This window comes from Loxodonta africana, unplaced genomic scaffold (genome assembly GCF_030014295.1).
Source record: "Loxodonta africana isolate mLoxAfr1 unplaced genomic scaffold, mLoxAfr1.hap2 scaffold_270, whole genome shotgun sequence".
Taxonomy (NCBI): Eukaryota; Metazoa; Chordata; class Mammalia; order Proboscidea; family Elephantidae; genus Loxodonta; species Loxodonta africana.
In genome coordinates this window covers 141,430-162,572 of record NW_026974993.1, presented here as the reverse complement: position 1 = coordinate 162,572, position 21,143 = coordinate 141,430, and the positions used below count along the sequence as shown (strand labels likewise).

The window sequence follows — 21,143 nt, the reverse complement described above, 5'->3', positions numbered from 1 at the left end:
TCCAGGGCTTGCAGGATATTTCCTGTAGAGCATGTCCTAGGGTAAGGGGTAGAGCTTTGGAACTTTTTCTTCTCCTTAAAATCAAGCTGTACATTCCGGTTCTTGACATGTCAAACAAACTTGCTAATTTTTTTTTTGTTTTCCTGTGGTCAAATCTGACCTGTCCCGAGGTCAAAGAACTGGAAGAAAAAGGCCCTCTGAGGGGAAAGAACCAAAAGAGAGGACAAGCTTCAAACCCAGGGAGAACAGCGAGAACACAGGTGATCAGAGGTAATGGTGGGAAGGGGCAGATTCAGGGCCAGACTCAACAGTGGACAACAAAGCCCCAGTCTCAGTCGCGACATCAAATCCCAAGTCTGGGGAAGCCCTGGACATGACAGGGGTGTATCCATCTCTCTGGGAGATGAGACCACAAGTATCACAGGGAACCCCCCATGGGCAGAGGAATGGAGGGCAGGGCCTCTAGGATGGGCACCTCCGTCCACAGTCTGTCCTGTGTGTATTCCTCAGAGTGACAGAGACCGCTCCTGCGAGGCAGAGGGTCACAGGTAGAAAAGAACCAAGGTGTTCAGACCAGGTAAATTCTGCAGTCTCCTAAGGATCCAAAATGAAAAATCAGAGATTCTCAGAGGTATCAGGGTGGGAGGGGTTGGTATTCCCAGGCTGGGGAGAGGCTGGCTGGGGAGGTGCTGCTTTCTGAAATCTTTTCATCAACATCTTTCTTCTTAAAAGCTACCTTCCCAGTTGATGTCCTCTATGATCTAGGCTCAGACCTGAATGGGGCCTAGCATGCACAAAGGCGGGTTATCCAGCGGGGCTAGGCAGGGAGGAGGTGGAAGCAGCATATCCGGGAAAGAGAATCTTCTAGAGGCGCAAGAGTTACCTAGTGAATTGCACATGGTGTCCAGCCTTCTGAATTTAGCTGTAGACGTGTGCTCGCAAGACGTCTTTGAGGGGTAACTCTACTGACTTCCCAAAATTATTTTTGGTCATTTCCAGTCATAGAAACCAGAAGAACTCACTGGCTCCAAGAACAACAAGAAATCCACTGGATCTGATTATTACTTTCTGCGGTGTGCTCTCCTGACAGTGATTCAAATCTTTTGTGTGTCATTCTGGAGAATTGTCACCTATTTTAAATATCTAACAAAACACGTTAAAATATACATATATCTATGATGTTTATGAATTTCCAAAGCTCTGAAATTGTTTTTTATCACATTTGCAAGATTACAGATTTGTATGACAAAAAAATTTATGTCAGGGTCCCACCCTCATATGTAATTTGGTCCTGCTCCCCCAAGGTACGCAATGTAAATAGACACACGTGTATCCTTCCCTACACCTCTCTGCAGGGTCACATATACACAGTCACAGGTACACAAGTACATCTGCTGGGGTGTTTACTTTTATGGAAGCCTGGTCACACTCTACCCACATTGCTCTCGCCCCTTATTTCACTTGATATTCTACCTTGATTCTCTTTAAGTCGTTAGATATGGCACTGACACTATATTTTTCAGTCTTTAACTTACATGAATAATTTAAATAGATGATATCAATTCAGTACACTTTATCTGGACTTCTACATGTTGTCAGAAGCTATCAAGTCAGTTCTGACTCACAGTGGCCCTTTGCACCACAGAACAAAACACCATCCGGTCATGGGCAATCCTAATAATCTTTGCTATATTTGAGCACACTGTTGCAGCCACTGTATCAATCTCATTGAGGGTCGTCCTCTTTTTCACTGGACCTCTGCTTTACCAAGCATGACGTCCTTTTCCAGGGACTGGTCCCTCCTTCTTGATAACATGGCCAAAGCCATCCTTGCTTCTAAGGAATATTCTGGCTTTCTCCCTTTAAGACAGATTTATTCTTCCATACATAACACTACTAAAGTGGAAACATTATCATCCATGCTTTTTAAGTCCACTCTTCCTGCGTGTTCTAGCTCTCCTCCCCCTGTTCTTTCCTGCAAGTGAATCCAAGGTAATTCAGGTTAACAATGTGGTAGTCTCTCTTATCCTTGCTTAAACAAACACACAGACTTATACACACTCATAAACATAAACAGGTATCCAAGCATATTCAAACAATTGATATTGTTTAACCCAGATGTGCTCATTTTATATACACTTCTCTGCATGCACCCTGATTTTTTCAGTAATACTTCAATAATACTTCACAGAGATTTTTCCCACTCAACTACTACAACTCATTTATTGATGATGTAGCTTTACCATAAGTTATATATCATTCAATTATCAATGGACAGTCAGTGTTTGGTCAATACTAATAATAACTATCCGTTGTATACTACAGGATCTGCTTCTGTGGAAAAGACTCCATAGAGTGAGATTTCCAGCTCAAAGTATGTTTTAAAAGTACAGAGCCATGGCCATGTCTTTCCCCTAGAGGATGTCCTAAAGCACCTCTCCAGCCATGTCTCAGGGTATCCTTCACCCCACAGCCCAACCAGCCATAGATGGTGTTGATTTTTAAATTGTGCCAGTTTCACTGGGACTTTGATATTTTCTTAACTACCAGTGTTTTTGAGCAACTTGGACTATGTTTATTGGGCATGTGGATTTGCTGTGAACGATCTGTTTGAATTCACTGATCATTTTTCAAGTGCTTAACTTTTATCCTTCTGTGTAAAATGGAAATTGTTATTAAGTCTTGTCATCTCCATTTCACATGATTTTCCAAATCTATCATTTGTGTATCACATTTTTGCAAGCTTTGTCCCCCAGAACGATCACTTGAGTCAGCACCATTTATTAAATAAATATAATTTTCTCAAAATACCGCCTTTGTATCAATGGTTATTGTGACTTCTTAGCAGATTTTGTTTCATTGGTCGACTTGTCAGTTTCTATGCTATGTAATATCAATTTATTCTGTTACCTGAAGAGGTAGACACCTGTTAGTATCCTGCTTTTTCATGTTTTTCTTCTCTATACCTTTTAAAGCAGCCACAGTGTTGCAGTGATTAAGTGCTCATCTGCTAATCCAAAGAAGGTTTGGCAGGTCGAACCCACCAGGGGGCACTGAGGGGAAAGACCTGTTGTTCTGCTCCCATAATGATCACAGCCTAGAAAACCCTATGGGGCAGTGAAATGGGATCGCTATGAGTCAGAAATGGACTCCAAGTCTCCTAACACCAGCAACATCCTCTGTTATCTACTGTACTATTTGTAGCATATGATTACTGTATACAATTCAAAAACAACTATCTTAATATTCTGACTGGAAATACATTCCACTTATATTATTAGTTTTAGGGACCTCCATTTAATTGACAAGACTTCTCATTTGAAAATATGGCATATTTTTTGCATATATTCAGGTTTCATTTTATGTACTTTAGTACATTAGTTTTCGTCATAGAAGTCCTTTGCTGCTTTGGTCAAAACAATGTTTTCCTAAATATTTTACAGTTTTGAACACAGTTTGATCCAGTCAAGTAGTAGGGGAAAGAGAACGGTCTGCCCTTCTCACCCTTGCCAATTTGAGACCCTCATGTCTATACTGGAGAGAAACCATTGATTTTGATGTATTTGTCTTTTATTCAGGTATGCAATTATATCATCATTATTTGAAAAATCTCTTATTATACTTATACTAGTTATTTAAATTTTCTAGTTTATTCCTTCACCTGAAAACTATGTTGAGTGATACCAAAATTTTTGTCTAGTTCCAAATTTATCAGAATGAGTTGAATATTAATTTTCCATTTATCTCACACCTGCTAAGTTTGGGGAGAATCTATTATGCCCCAATAGATAACTACTACTCTGACCTGCTGACCATTATTGTAATCACACACAACTTGTTTCTGACAGTTAAGTACTTCCACCTGGCCTCTGTTGATCTGGGATCCCATGATTTGCATTGCTACTAGGCAGCCCAGCTCCCACTAACAACCTGAGCCTATAGACGATTGTTGCTGTTAGTTGTCATCAAGTCATTTCTGACTCATGACCACCCCATGTGGGCATAGTAGAACTAACTGTTCAATAGTGCTTTTAAGGCTTTCATCCTTTAGTAGCAGATGGCCAGGAATGTCTTCCAAGGATCCTCTGAGTACGTTCAAACTGCCAAACTTTCAGATAATAGTCAAGCACTTAATTGTTTGTGGCGTCCAGGGACTCCCTACAAAGTATACATATTGGTAAGCTCTATGTTGCTGGTGCTCCCCTCATCTCCGCATTCCTTATTCTTTTGATGAAATGGGTATCCTTCAGGACCTCCAAGAAATGGTCTTACAGAAGACTAACTCAGACATGCCCACATATTGGAGGCTTTTAATCCCTCTTCCAACATCTGACACAGCAGGTCTGGCATTTCGATTTCAGAGAATGTGGGCCATTGCCTTTTCTAAGCTTCCAAAAGCAATCCCACAGCATATTAAACCCATTTCCAGAACCCTTGCTACGGCAATAAATCCTTGTCAACAAACACTCCTTGACCCAACTTTATATTAAACTCCCCTTGACTCAGCACCTTCAGCACCCACTCCTCAGCACACTCCCATCCTGCTCACACAAGGCAGCCAGGTCTTGCAGCTCCTTCAGTGTACAGTCCCTCCCCCCTCAACCACAACAGCACTGCCCCCTGGTGGCTATGCTGGTATCTGACAACTAAGTATCTGGACAAATGCATGGGACACTATCTCAGGACTCTGCAAAGGAAAGTGTTGAAGGTGGATGGGGGCAGGGCGGAGCCAGAACATAGAGTATGAATATTCCAGAGGCTGAAATTAAGTGAGCCCAAATCTCACAGCTGCACACCCGTTGTGGACAGAAACAGCCCCGAGAGAAGCCCTCTCTCATATAAATGGGATAGAAGGTCCACAAAGGAGAGAGACAGGCAGCTGGGCAGGTGGGCAGACACCTGAAACTCTGGCAGAGGAGAATCCTTCTCTCTGACCAGAGTATGGAAGAACCAAATATTGTAGAGAAAGCTCCATTACATTTTCTCTCTCTCTGCTGTTAACTGACACCTAGTCAATTCTACCTCAAAGGGTGAGACTTTTCAAAAGCTGATCGCCAGGCTTGTCTTCTGAGGCGCTTCTTGACAGGTTCAAACTGCCAGCCTTTTGGCTGGTTGTCCAGTGCTTTGGCCCCATAGGCAGAACCAGTCACTGATGTGCACAACAGAATAAGGAGATTAAAGCTCCAGCATTCCCACCAGTGGGCCAGGAAAGCACTCCTTCTGAACTCAGAGAGCAGAAGAGAAAGAGGAGGCTGTGCAAGAAAGAGATTCTGCAGACTTGCTATGAACTCCTGGTTCACCCCTCAGGTGCGTATCCATTGCCCTGACCCACAGAAGCATTATCAAATCCTTTAAGACCCGCACTATGGGTTAGAATGCCATCGAGGTTCCATACTGAGTGGCGCTCACATAGATTAGACTTTAATACAGCTGCAAAGCCTTCAAAAATTGAACTAACATTTGAACCATAGAATACAGAAGATGGGACAGAACTTGGAGCCTGAACATAACTGGGTCAATCGACTGCTAAAAACAAAAAAATTCTCCATAAAATTTAAGCAGGACTTGTACTCTCAAAATCATAAGAAACAGATTTTAAAATGCTATTCTAATCCAAGAAATAACAGGGACACTTTTTAAATAAATGGAAAGATAATAGGTGCTATTTGCAAATGAAAATTTTACATGTTAAAAGTACAATCGTAGAAATCAAAAATTCAGTTGATATTTTCACAATAGCAGAATGGTGATGACAGAGAAAAAAACTAAATACTTGAAATAGATCAGTAGAAAATATCCATTCTGCAAACTGAGAGGAAAATATGGAAAAAAATGGACAGTGCCTCAAGAACTAGACAAAAAGCTTATTTATTGGAACTCCAGAAGAAGTGGACAAAATGTGTGGTGAAGAAAATAGTATTTGAAAAAATACTGGCTGAACACTTTCCAAATGTGGTGAAAGACGTAAACTTACAGATTCAAGAAGTTCAGCAAACCACAGCAAGTTAAAGAATTCCATGCCCCAAAACCGAATTTGCACAAAAATATTCTGCGAGTTATGGGTTTTTTGCCAAGCCAGTGGGCCTTATGCCACATCCCAAGTATATTTGTAAGTACATTACTAATATATATATATATATTTTTAACAGCAGCATGTAAAAAGAAAAAAACAGTGTACTGAACTTACAGACATACCCGGGAGGGGAAAAACAGTTGACACACACATATATATATAAATCAACTGCAGAATAACAAAGGTCAAGAAAATACTCAGGAAGGAGGTAGAGAGAAAACAACACATTTCACCTGAGAAAAATAATTTGAATGACTCTGTATTCACTATCAGAAGCCATGGAAGCCAAAAAAAAAAAAGATTGTGAAACAACATTTTTTCAACCCTGAAAGATGGAAATATTAACCCAGAATTCTATGTATCATGTATCTATGTATCATTACCTTCAGGAGTAAAGCTCAAATAATGCCATTCTTAGGGGAAAGAAAACTGAGAGAATTCATCACCACCAGACTTCTAAGTGAAACACTACGGGAAGTACTTCAGGTGGTAGACTTGGAATTTCAGTTGTTATTTAAGGAAAGCAGAAAACGTGGAAACTATGTGGTTAATATACTACATCAACACTGTAGTTACTGCACAACATGGCGCTGGACAAGCCTCTTTGGAAAGTTTTTCCAGTCTCTTGGAAATGCTTGGAAATACATCCTGGCAAATCATTACTAGAGAATGGAATTAATTTTGACAATACCTGAGAGATGTCTGTAGTCAAGTCTCGTCAATAAACTGGAAAATAAATTTACTAACTGAAACTAAGGTGTGGTAACAAAACATGAGTCTCAGTTCCCGTGTGGCCATGAGCTGGCTGTGAAGGCCAGCCTTCCCCAGAGAGGCACTTCAAGCACATTGGGGGCAACAGCTTCCTGTTGTTATTGCTAGGTGCCATCGAGTGGGTTTCTGAGTCATTGCGGCCCAGTGTAAAAGGATAACTGCCCCGATAGGGTTTCCTGGTTTGTAATCTTAATGGAAGCAGTTCGCCAGGTCTTTACTCCTTAGAGCCTTTCGGTGGGTTCAAAAAACTAACCTTCAGTTAACAGCCGAGTGCTCAAACTTGGCACCACCTGGGCTCCTTGGAGCAATGGCAGCACCACAGAATTTGGTAGAAACCTTCCCATAGGCCTTCTCTGAGAGGTAACCCCTTGCTTAAGGACCAAGTTTAGGTTTTATATATACTCATTCTACATAAATTCTAGATAAGAATTACAGTGCTTCCTTGAGCGGACAATATTGTATATGCCCTCCATAAACAAAATGTGTCAAGGGCAAAGTTTAATATTAAACCAAGGCATTTCCCGTCAGTCCTTACCTGAGAGGGTCTTCGTGAGAATTTCCTGAGACTCTTGGAAAAGGACTTAGTAGACACTGCTTTCTTTTTACCTCTTCACTCCTGAACAGAAACCGCTGCTAAGAGGTCATGCGTAAAGCTCCAAACGCCTCTTCTTATCCTGAATGTAAGCCGTGTAATAAGACCAGGAACTAGGCATTCAGCTGGGTGAAGAAACCCAGGAGTACTTCCTGTCTTCAACACCTTCCAGTTCCAGTGAAATCCTGTTATGAGTCACTAGATCAGCCCAGGAGTTGGAAGACTGAAATTCCTGGTCCTCTGACAAGTGGGAAGAGCAGGGTGGGGTTAGGCAGAGCCTCCTTGACCATCACTTGCCCCAAGAGGCTCTGGAGGCTGCTTCATGTTCTAAGTCAAAGGCCCTTCCAGCCCAGGCACATAAGAGCAGGGAAAGACTTTGTCCATTGAAAGAAAAGATGGGCACAGGAGTGGCAGCTTTTAGGGCACTCAGCATTGGTCAGCTTTGCGACTTCAGGACATCCTGGCCCATGGTCGCCTTCACACCTGGGCCTTTATAGCCTCTTCACCTCTCCGTCCTTCCCAGTTTTCTCCCAGCACCATGGGCTGTGGCTTCTGCTAGTTTTAATGATTTCAATGTTTCAGTATTCCAGTAGCTCCTCACCCCACTCAGGGGAGGCAGTTTTGCAGACTGCAGGACACAAACCCACAGTGCTGTTTACGTGTCCTTCAGCAGAAACACTTCCGAGGGTACAAGTTGGCCTCAGAGATTCTGAGACCCAGGCAGAGAGAAGCCCAGGGGGAGGGTCACTGGCTTCAGGAAGTGTCAGCACTCTCAGGGTCATGTCCCTGGGGTCATGCCCAACTGCAGGAAAAATGAAGTGGGCTCTGAGGCTCTGTGTGTTGACCATCCAGTACACAGACCCCGGAAGCCTCTGGAGGATTCTGTCTTAGTCTAACCCAGCACTGGGGAAATCCTCACAGGGTAACAGCAGTGATATGCCTGGGGATCTTTATTCTAAAAGTCTCAAAGCAGTTGATACAGTCTTGTGAGGTGGGAGATGAGAAAGCTTGGGACCACCGAGAGAGGATGGCAAAAGAAGGAAGCCTTTATCACTCCCTCTGTTCAAGTTTTTTTTTTTTTAATTCCAACTGGGGCTCCAAACAGGTCTTTGTTGTTAAAGTTGTATTTCTCTGTGTTAATTTATGATCCTTAACTCAAATCTAGAGTTTCGAGCTCATTTTGATAATTCCTCTTTAGTCTGTGGAGACAGGAGTCTGCCTTCAGCCAGTGGTGAGAGTGGAAGAAATAAAGTCCCTAGTCCAGACTGGGGCAGGCTCTGCTGCTCCGCAAACTAGGGGTGTGGTCCCTGAAGAGCCCTTCTGAGGACAGCACAGGAGGGGCGTCCCGCCTGGAGAAAGGGCAGAGGGGGGTGGGGGATTGTTTGTGTGAGCAGTGTGGGCTCTGTGGCTTTGCCTTCTCCTCCTGGAAGTGCAACCTGGGGCCCTTCACGTGCAGAGCCAGAGTCCTAGGGTGACCACAACTCTCCCACCCTTTCTGGGTCACCCTCTGGACCCAAGTCCCCATACGCCTCCTCTGCCCTACTATCCCAGCATAAGCACTGTGACCGGGCTCAGGGGTATACCCTGGGACTTGACCTCGGTAGACTCAGGCTTCCCCTAGTTCTGGTGGGACCTGTGAGCCTAGCGGGTCTGAGTTCAGGGAAAGCCTGGCGAAAGGCTCCTGCAGCCAGCTCCTTCCTGATGCACGTGAGATTGTGGTGGGGCAGCCTCCGACCTGGCACCTCCCCTGGGCGCCCCTCTCCACACAGCCCTGCCCAGTTCCCTCCCCCGCCCCCGCAACCGCCCAACCACCTCCTCCTGCCTCCTAGTTCTAGAGGAGTGCTCTTTGGATGCCCATTTGCAACTGGCACCCCATGGCCCTGCACGGAGTCAATCCAGCTAATGACCTCAACCTGAAGTGCACAACTTTGAAACTGCTAGATACGTGGGAAATGAACAAAAAAAAAAAAAAAAAAAAAGAGGAGAAACACTTAACAAGAAAAACAGTTACAAAAAAAGTTATATGGGACTGTATTCTCACATCATGGACTCAAAGATGCTGGGTTGTATTTTTGTTTGCAAACAAGTCTTAGATAAGGGAATTGGTACCAGGAACAGATGTAGAGTTTGACTTTGGAAAAATGAGGGAAAATCTGGGATTGATTAATTGACGTGGATGAGACTGAAAATAGTGATAACAACATAACATTCAAAGATGAAATCCTAGCAGCCTAGAACATGCAGTGGAAATTTTTCTAAGTAGCACCAGAAAAGACCTTTAATCACTACACAAAATGGGTCAGTAGTTCAAGATCTCCCTAAGAAAATAGGAGGCCGAGACCACTTTCATTCAGGTTGCAGCAAACAGGCAAGAAACAGAGCATTTTAATCTTGTGCAAAGTCAGAAAAGAAGAGAAAAAGATGAGATGCTCCTCTACTTCATCCCTAAGGCTAGTTTAATATTGACACCAAATTAGACAAGGATCGTAGAAGAAGAGTTACAGGGCAAGCACACTAAGTAACTGAGATGCAAAAACCTACATAAAATACTGGCAAAGGAAATCCAGCAAAGTATAAACCAGGTAATACGCCATCATCAAGGGGGTTTATCGTCAGCATGCAAGCTTGAGTGAACATTAAAGATTTAATAATTTAATTCACCATAAGCATAGATGGAAGAAGAAAAGACATGCTCACCTCAAGAGATGGGGACAAAGCAGTTGATAAAATTCAATCACACTGAGAGATAAGGACTCTGAGCAATCATGGACCAGAAAAGGAGTTCCTTAAGTTGGAAAAATACAACTGGCATGATAGTTCATAGTGAAATGTGGGACATTCTCTTTAAAATTAATTAGCATTAAAATAAGGATGCTTTCCCAATTTGAAGACTGGCGTCTGGCGTCTTAAACATTAGAAAGCAGCCATCTGAGGTTCATCCATTGGTCTCAACCCACCTGGATCAAAGGAGAATGAAGAACACCAAGGACACGAGGTGATTACAAGCCCAAGAGACAGAAAGGGCCACGTGAATCAGTTACTACATCATCCTGAGACCAGAAGAACTAGATGGTGCCCGGCTACAACCAATGACTGCCCTGACAGGGAACACAACAGAGAAACCCTGAGGGAGCAGGAGAACAGTGGGATGCAGACCCCAAATTCTCATAAGATCATACTTAATGGTCTTACTGAGACTGGAAGGATCCCAGTGGTCATGACCCCCAGACCTTCCGTTGCCCCAGGACAGGAACCATTCCCGAAGCCAACTCTTCAGACATGGATTGGACTGGACAATGGGTTGGAGAGGGATGCTGGTGAGGAGTGAGCTTCTTGAATCAGGTGGACACTTGAGACTATGTTGGCATCTCCTGCCTGGAAGGGATATGAGAGGGTGGAGGGGGTCTAGAAGCTGGCGAAAAGGACACGAAAAGAGAGAGTGGAGGGAGAGAGCAGGCTGTCTCATTAGGGGGAGAGTAATTGGGAGTGTGTAGCAAGGTGCATACGCGTTTTTGTGTGAGAGACTGACTTGATTTGAAAACTTTCACTTAAAGCACACAAAAAAATTCTTTAAAAAAATAAGGATGCTTTCTATCATTATTTATATTAAATATTTAACACTGGAGGCCCAAGCTAGAACAAAGCAACAACAAAAAGAAGGAAAAGCTGCAACTGCTATTACTCATAGATTACAGAAATGCCTCCACAGAAAAATTAACAAACCATTGAAATTAATGCTAGTCAATCATAAATATAAACTAAAAAATAAACTGCATTTCTATGCATCAGCATCAAGCCGACTCTGTTGTAGCTCTTAGTGAAGGCAGAGGACACTGATAAGGAAATAGCAGGATTCGGGTGGGCTAGACAAGGAGGGGAGAACACTATTTTACACCAGGCTTCATGGATAACCATGGGTATGTGTTAGTCATCTAGGGCTGCCATAAGAAAAAAATAACACAATTGGGTGGCTTTAAAGAACAGATATTTATTTTCTCACAGTTCGGGAGGCTAGAAGTAGGAATTCAGGGCATGGCTCATGTCTACTTCAGCTTCTAGCAGCTTCCAGCCACCCTTTGCGTTCCTGGCCTTGTAGATTATCTTCCCCTTTGTCTGTGTCCCTCTTCCCCTGTTTGTGTCTGTGTCTATTCTGTTCTTTTTGTAACTCAGAAGGGATTAGGTTTAGGACCCACCCTACACTGGTATGGTCTCATTAAAATAATTTTAAAAATCCCCTATATCCAAATCAGGTCACATTTATAGGTACAGTAGTTAGGATTTCAACGTAGCTTTGGGGTTACACAATTCAGTCCATATAGTACCCTCACCAGATATTCTAGGCTGAGAGTACAAATATGAGCAGCTGAGAGTTCTATTTTTTGTCTATATTAGTTGGCTATCACTTGTCTGAGTCCACCCATATAAACTTTGGAGCAACTTATTATGAAGGACCAGGCCAACCTTTATTAGCCATGTCCATTATGTGGGAAAACGCACACATTCCCATCACTGAAGCCCTGAGAAATTCATCGATAAGGGTGGAATGGGGTTGGGACCAAGAATTGTTTCATGGCATTGATAACATGGCATAGCTGTTAGACATCTACGTGGAGATGTCAGGTAATAATACTGACAGCTAACACTTACTGGTGCCAGGACTCTTGTGAGGGTTTCTCCTTTCTTAAGATACTTGCTCTGCATGATACCCATGTGAGGAATGTATCATTATAAGGCACATTTTACAGATGAAGAACTCGGTACAGAGAGTTACGCTGACATTTGAATAGAAGTCATGAACCAGGAGGAGTTGAAATGGATGGAGGTGTAAACATCACATCCTCAGCTACAGACAGCCACCGACTCACTGAGACATCCTAGAGAGAGGGTGTCTATATAGAGAGAGAGGACTAAGCACTGAGCCTGAGGGCACTCTGACATCTAGAAGCCGGACAGATGAACGGCAGCCAACAAAGCTCTCTGAAGTCCAGTGTGGTTCCTGGAGCATGGTCTGTCCTTTCTCTGGACTGCATTTTACCAGTCCCCCTCCCACCCGCACTGGGTGTCCCCTTCACAATGGCAGGGACAATGTGTACCTTTCACCACTGCGTCCACATGATGTAGACTATTCCTGGCACATGGAATCTTTCTAGATATTGATTGAATGAAAAAATGAAAATGATGAATGAAATCATAGTTTGCTACCCCCACGTGTCTGACAGTTTGTCATATTGTGGGGGCTTGTGGGTTGCTGTGATGCTGGAAGCTATGCCACCGGTATTCAGATACCAGCAGGGTAACCCATGGAGGACAGGTTTTAGCTGAGCTTCCAGACAAGAGAGCCTAGGAAGAAGGACCCGGAAATCTACTTCTGGAAAGCATTAGCCAGTGAAAACCTTACGAACAGCAACGGAACACTGTCTGATATATGGCCGGAAGATGACCCCCCCAGGTTGGAAGGCACTCAAAACATGACTGGGGAAGAGCTGCCTCTTCAAAGTAGAGTCAACCTTAATGACATGGATGGAGTAAAGCTTTCAGGACCTTCATCTGCTGATATGGCACTTCTCAAAATGAGAAGAAACAGCTGCAAACATCCATTAATAATTGGAACCTGGAATGTACGAATTATGAATCTTGGAAAATTAGAAATCATCAAAAATGAAATGGAATGCACAAACATCAATATCCTAGGCATTCGTGAGCTGAAATGGGCTGGTACTGGCCATTTTGAATCAGACAATCATATAGTCTTCTACGCTGGGAATGACAACTCGAGGAGGAATGATGTTGCATTCATCGTCAAAAAGAACATTTCAAGATCTATCGTGAAATACAATGCTGTCAATGATAGGATAATATCCACACTCCTACAAGAAAGACCAGTTAATACAACTATTATTCAAATTTACACACCAACCACCAGGGCCAAAGATGAAGAAATAGGAGATTTTTTTCAGCTGCTGCAGTCCGAAATTGATCGAACATGCTATCAAGATGCATTGATAATTACTGGCTATTGGAATGCAAAAGCTGGAAATAAAGAAGGATCAGTAGTTGGAAAATACGGCCTTGGTGATAGAAACAATGCCAGAGATCAAATGATAGAATTTTGCAAGACCAACGACTTCTTCATTGCAAATACCTTCTTTCACCAGCATAAACGGTGACTATACACATGGACCTCGCCAGATGGAACACACAGAAATCAAATTGACTACATCTGTGGAAAGAGACGATGGAAAAGCTCAATATCATCAGTCACAAAACGGCCAGGGGCTGACTGTGGAACAGACCATCAATTGCTCATATTCAAGTTCAAGCTGAAATTGAGGAAAATCAGAGCAAGTCCATGAGAGCAAAAATATCCCACCTGAATTTAAAGACCATCTCAAGAATAAATTTGACACATTGAACACTAGTGACCGAAGACAAGACAAGTTTTTGAATGACATCAAGGACATCATCCATGAAGAAAGCAAGAGGTCACTGAAAAGATAGGAAAGAAAGAAAAGACCAAGATGGGTGTCAGAGGAGACTCTGAAACTTGCTCTCGAACCTCGAGCAGCTAAAGCAAAAGGAAGAATTGATGAAATAAAAGAACTGAAGATTTCAAAGGGCCTCTCAAGAAGACAAAGTAAAGTATTATAATGACATGTGCAAAGAGCTGGAGATGGAAAACCAAAAGGGAAGAACATGCTTGGTGTTTCTCAAGCTAAAAGAACTGAAGAAAAAATTCAAGCCTCGAGTTGCGAAAGTGAAGGATTCCATGGGGAAAATATTAAACGACGCAGGAAGCATCAAAAGAAGATGGAAGGAATACACAGAATTATTATACCAAAAAGAATTGGTCACTATTCAACCATTTCAAGAGGTGGCCTATGATCAGGAACCAATGGTACTGAAGGAAGAAAAGTCAAAGCTGTTCTGAAGGCACTGGCGAAAAACAAGGCTCCAGGAATTGATGGAATATCAATAGAGATGTTTCAGCAAACAGATGTAGCACTGGAGATGCTCACTCGTCTATGCCAGGAAATATGGAAGACAGCGTCCTGGCCAACTGACTGGAAAAAAAAAAAAAAAAGAAATATATATATATATATATTTTTTGGAAGAGATCCATATTTATGCCTATTCCCAAGAAAGGTGACCCAAACGAATGTGGAAATTATAGAACCATATGATTAATATCACACACAAGCAAAATTTTGCTGTAGATCTTTCAAAAACGGCTGCAGCAGTATATCGACAGGGTACTGCCAGAAATTCAGGCCAGTTTCAGAAGAGGACGTGGAACCAGGGATATCCTTGCTGATGTTGGATGGATCCTGGTTGAAAGCAGAGACTACCAGAAGGATGTTTACCTGTGTTTTATTGACTATGCAAAGGCATTCAACTGTGTGGATCATAACAAACTATGGATAACACTGGGAAGAATGGCAATTCCAGAATACTTAATTGTGCTCATGAGGAACCTTTACATAGATTAAGAGGCAGTTGTTCAGACAGAACAAGGGGATACTGATTGGTTTAAAGTCAGGAAAGGTGTGCGTCAGGGTTGTATTCTTTTACCATACCTATTTAATCTGTATGCTGAACAAATAATACGAGAATCTGGACTATATGAAGAAGAACGGGGCATCAGGATTGGAGGAAGACTCATTAACAACCTTCATTATGCAGATGACACAACCCTGCTTGCTGAAAGTGAAGAGGACTTGAAGCACTTACTAATGAAGATCAAAGACCACAGCCTCCAGTATGGATTACACTGCAACATAAAGAAAACAAAAATCCTCACAACTGGACCAATGTGCAACAAAAGGAGAAATGGAGAAAAGATTGAAGTTGTCAAGGATTTCATTTTACTTGGATCCACAATCAACAGCCATGGAAGCAGCAGTCAAGAAATCAAAAGACACATTGCATTGGGCAAATCTGCTGCAAAGGACCTCTTCAAAGTGTTGAAGAGCAAAGGTGTCACCCTGAAGACTAAGGTGCGCCTGACGCAAGCCATGCTATTTTCAATCACATCATATACATGTGAAAGCTGGAAAATGAATAAGGAAGACCGAAGAAGAGTTGACGCCTTTGAATTGTGGTGTTGGTGAAGAATATTGAATATACCATGGACTGCCAAAAGAATGAACAAATCTGTTTGGGAAAAAGTGCGGCCAGAATGCTTCTTAGAGGCAAGGATGGCGAGACTGCGTCTTATATACTTTGGATATGTTGTCAGGAGGGATCAGTCCCTGGAGAAGGACATCATGCTTGGCAGAGTACAGGGTCAGCGGAAAAGAGGGTGACCCTCAATGAGGGGGATTGACACAGTGGCTGCAACAATGAGCTCAAGCATAACAATGATTGTAAGGATGGCCCAGGACCAGGCAGTGTTCCGTTCTGTTGTGCATAGGGTCCCTATGAGTCAGAACCGACCCGACGGCACCTAACAACAACAACGACAATCTTTGAATACTTTAAGGGCCTTCGTGTGTAAGAGGGAGAAAATATGATCTGAGTTGATCCTGAGACTATCTCCTAGTGTTAAAGAATGCTGAATAACAAATAAAAAAAAAGGTTCAATAGCAAAGATTTTTGTTAAAAGATTTAAGTATAGGTTGAAGATTACTAGAAACATGCACATTTAATATTTCAACTATACTCAAATTGCTAAAATTATATACTCCTTGCACACAGCAGAATATAATAAAACAATTTGATGTCTGTAAAATAAACAAAACTTTATCATGGAAATATAATATTGAGTGAAAGGAGCAGGATATAATATTTAAGTGAATATACATAAATGTGTGCGACACACATATAAAACCCATTGCCGTGGAGTCTATTCTTACTCATGGTGTTCCCATGTGTGTTGGGGTAGTCTCCAAATTTTCAATGACTAGAATATACTTCTACAAGCAGGACAAAATTAAACGAATATATTTAAACAATAAATGAACAGAAGTGAAAGAATTAAACCTGTGGAGAGGCTGCCCAGGAACCCAAGACTACAATAACATTGGTATGGAAAGCAGAATGATGGTGTCGGGAAGCCTCTGGTCACATGCTTCCAGCTCGAAAGAGAAGAGCAAATAAACCAGGGGAGAAGACAGTGAGCCAGAAGAGTGGGAGAAATCAAGTATTTATCGAGTGCCAACCAAGGCTGAGCCTCTGCTGATGGCATGTAGTCCCTCATTTAAACCTTAGAAGGATGTAATGGGTGGGATAGACCTTGTTATCCACTTTCATCATGCAAACATTTTATAAATTTGAACAGTAGCATGTTATAAAAACAAATTAGAAAATAGAGAAAAGTATAATAAAAGAATACGCCTCATCCGTTGAGTACTATTATGTTGCCCCAGCAGCTGCTCATCGTTGTTGTTGTAAACATACCACACAACCTTTGGTGACTGAACAACTGACAGTAATTACCATTAATTGGCTGTGCAACCCTGCCCTTAATCAATGTGACTTTCCTACCACTGTTAACCAGAACTCAGTCTCCATATGCAGGAACACCCCTTTATTTCCTCCCTCCTGCCCCTGGTAACCCCTAATAAACTTTTATGTCTACACATTTGCTTGTTTTTGTAAAAGACGGGTGTTTGCATCTGAAAGTTCACGACAAGCCACAAGGGTGAATTCATGTGGTAGCAGAAGTTATTTGCAATACATATATCCTAATACTGACTTGGTTCTGGAATACATAAAGAACAATCCAAAAAGGAAAAAGGAAGCGGACAGTTCAATAGAAAAATGAGCGAATACTTGTACACTGTATAAAAGATTTCTATATGGCCAAGAAACATATGAAAAGTGACAAAACTTCACTGGTTATCAGAGAAATTCTAATAAAAAGCCATAATGTGATACTATCCGCTACACGCCAGAATGGCTAAAATGGAAAGGATGGAAAATACCAACTATTGGGTATAACGTGGAGTAAATGGAGCTCTAATCTACTGCTACTGGAAGTGTAATTTGATACAACCAGTTTAAAAATGTTTTGTCTGTATTTACAAGAGCTGTGAACATACATATATCCCAGGACCCAGCAATGCTACTTCTAGATACATACCCAGTAGAAATGGGTACATATCTTCACCAAAACACATACACTTCTCAGCATCCGCTAAGGAATGAACACCTTCCTTAGGAATGTCTAACTTTTAAAGCATTATTCTCTGTCTGTTCTAAGGTGATGTCCATATATGATGATAAGTTTACACAGAAAAGTCTAGAGCTTTATGTGAAATTCCACAGCAAATCTCTAGAGGCTCCCGTTCTCATAGCTTCTGTCGCCTCTGCAGCCCCTGCTTCTGTCTGTCCGTCTGCTGGGCTACACCACACGGAACCAGTTATGAAATTCAAGCCCATCTTACACTCGCCAAGGTCCTATTCACACAAAATTTGTATTAGCTTAAAAGAAAAGGTGTGTAGATAAGACACACAAGGGATTTAATTGCAGAAAACAAACCTTAAAATGAAATGGCTGGGAATGGTGGCCTCCCTTTGTAAAAAGGCTTCTCTGTACGGACTACGGGAAAATGCAGTGAAGATATGGGTCATGGGAAAAGGAGCGTTTGTAGCAATCTGGTAATCACTCAGACCACCTGTAAAAATGTTTTCATCCTTTTTCTCATACCTTACACAAAACAAAATTCCAGATGGATCGAATATTTAAAATTAAAATATGCAACCATAAAAATTTTAGAAGTTTTTATTTTCTTTTTATTGATAAAAGAGAAAGACTTTTTAAAAATCCCAAAATATGAAGGCTAAAACTGTTAAGATCTATAGATCTTTGGCATATCAAAAAGTATATGAAGAGAGTAAAAATACAGGCAAAAAGCTGAAAAAAAGTTTGCAGGCTAAGGATTTGAATAGAGATTTCTCAAAATCAGATGTAGAAACTGTCAACAAGCACAGGAAAAGAAGCGTAACCTCATTAGTCATCAGGGAAATTCAAATCTAAACTAAAGTGCACTATTATTTCAAAAGCAGTAAGATGGCTAAACTCAACAGGATGGACAACAAGTGTCGGTGATGATGTGGAGAAGCTGGAATACCACTGGTGGAAATGTAAAATGATCCAATTGTTTTGGAAAATGGTTTGGCAATTCTGCAGAAAGTTAAACAGAGAATTACCATACAACACAGCAATTGCACACCTAGGTCTGTAGCCCGGAGAATCAAAAGCATGTTCACATACAAACTTACACAGAGTATTCCTAGTAGTGTTATTCGTAACAGCCAAAATGTGGAGAGAACCCACATGTCATGACCTGATAGACAGGATGTGGTATATTCATAGACTGGAATATTACTCAGCCATGAAAAGGCACCAAGTACTGATACATGCCACAACATGGACGAACCTTGAGAACATTACGCTAAATGAAAGAAGCCAAACACAAATGACCGCATCGTGCATGATTCCATTTACATGAAATGTCCAGAACAGACAAACCAACACAGACAGAAGTAGATTAGTGGTTGCTACGGCGTGGAGGAAAGGAGTAATGAGGATGACTGTTAATACGCCTTTATTAACAAGGGCCTTTATTTACGGGGCACTGAAAATATTCTGAAGCTAGACAGTGGAGACTGTTGTGCCAAGTCTGCCCATATACTAAAAGCCAAGGTATTGTGCATATTTTCAAAGGCAGTGTTACGGCAGGTGAATTGTATCTCAATAGAAATATTTGTGATTCCTAAAAGACTACCTTTCAATTAACATATAGAACCTATAAATCAGTAGGGAAAAAACAATCCAATTTTAAAATGTCTCCCTCCAAAGCAAAGGGAAGGGGGTACATTCCATCCACACAGCTTATTTTTTTATCTTCATTATTCAAGTTCTATTCTCATCTTATGTAACTCTAAATTATACAAATAATTGTCTCCATTTTCCTTATCCCTGTTTTCACTATTTAACTAAATAAAGACAGCAACACAGTGTTTTTTATAAAAACCCACCCACATTCACTCAAATCATTTTTTAGCACTTCTTAGGCACCAGGTACCAGGATGCTCTGACAAACACAACAGACAAGTTCCTGCCTGCATGGGCCTTCTATTTTTGTGAAGCAGGCAGATGATAAACCAGCCAACCAGCTCTTAATGTAACCTAACATTAAGGAGGGAAACGTAATTTTGGAGCTATCTCAAGCTGTGTCTCTCTCACAAACATTTCTCCGAATCTAGTGAAAAGTAAACACCTCGAAGGAACTCTGTGGGGCCAATAAATGTGAAAAAGCCATTACATTTCAGTTTTGTTTTGTTACTTTCACCTGCTACCCTGTCATTATTTTTTAATAACATGATTATGGAGCTGACATCAAACTCTCACCACTCGGCTGAAAGAAAAAGCCAAACCTGTAGCCATCTAGTCAATTCTGACTCAGAGACCCTATAGGACAGAGTAGAACTGCCCCATAGGGTTTCCAGGGAGCAGCTGGTGTTAGGACACAATTCCCTCTTATAAGAATCTGAAAGCTGTTCACTGTGGATGTGGGAGGGACTCAGTAACACTTGCAGAGATTTCCACATGGGTGGGGTGCTCTAGTGTGAGCATCGGGGGAATGGACCCCATGTGCACTTTGCGGCCTTCTGCAGATTATGACACAACAAACACTCCCTCTTCATCGTCCTACATCTTGGAAGAGAACAGAGGGAATTGTTAGGCAGGACCCTTCGAAAATGCATGGCAAGAAATTTTATTGCAACATTAAATGGAAAATAAAATCTTCCTACATTTTTCCTCCTTCCCTACCTCATTTCAAGGAGATAGCTGGACTCACAGTGTTGAAGCCCTGAAACTTCAAGACTCTGAAGAGTCTGTGGTAAAAGCCTCAGCTCACTGAGGTGATCAGACTGAGTGAACTGGAGCCCAGGGGAAGAGTGACAGTGAGATAGTAGGGTCCTAGACATTGGAAAGGGGTAGGACCTGCTTCTTGATAGTGCCCTGGAGTAGGTTACAGAACCTCAAAGGCTGATGCAGGCACATAAGTAGACAAAACCTGTTATGCTGTTGACAGCCCCACCAAGGCTCTCATGCTCCAGCTGAGAATGGAAACAGCAGAACGAATGCTTCTAGAGAGATCACCCACATAGGCTGAGGCAATGGGTGTGTTGAAGGTCTTCTCCAAGCACTGGTCCTTCATTAAACCCTGGGAATTATTGCATATCTGGATGAGGGAGTACCCTAAAAGTAAGTGAGGTTAAAAACTCCCCTCAATTTTGTAAGCAGGTAGTTCTGAGCCTCAATTCATTTTCTTTTTTAAAAAATCATGCTTTTTTTCATAATGATTTTGTGCAGACTCGCACATACAATTTGTATTACTCATTCATGCATTAAGTCAACAAAGATTTCCTGTATGAACAGCTACATGTCAGACCCTAGGCCAGATGCTCTTGGTGATGAAATGACTTAGAGAAGTTGCCTCACTGCCTGGTGAGAGAAACGGCCAAGTTAACAGGTGTATCAGTCACCTATTGCTGTGTAACAAATGACTCCAATAGGTAGTGTCTTAAAAAAACAACCATTTACTAAGCTCATAATTTTTCAGGTTGTCACTCTGGGGTTCTTCTGATCTGGGCCAGCCACAGTGGCTCGCATCAGGGCTTACTCATGTGTCTACAATTTGATTCCAGGTCACCTGCGAGCCAGTTTCATAAAATCAACTCAGTGAAACCGCTGGA

General features: G+C 41.9%; 1 long non-coding RNA gene across 8 annotated transcripts in view; it reads right to left on the bottom strand.

The window, feature by feature from the left end:
• The window catches only part of LOC135229344 (uncharacterized), a 132,422-nt gene that overhangs the window by 53,000 nt on the left and 58,279 nt on the right, over positions 1-21,143 (bottom strand). For 6 of the 8 annotated variants that reach the window (XR_010320123.1, XR_010320128.1, XR_010320122.1 and 3 more), the window contains exon 4: positions 7,380-8,785. The exons of the other annotated variants lie outside the window; for them this stretch is intronic. This is a non-coding gene — a long non-coding RNA (uncharacterized LOC135229344). The remainder of the gene's footprint in view (positions 1-7,379; positions 8,786-21,143) is intronic. 8 annotated transcript variants of the gene reach the window in all.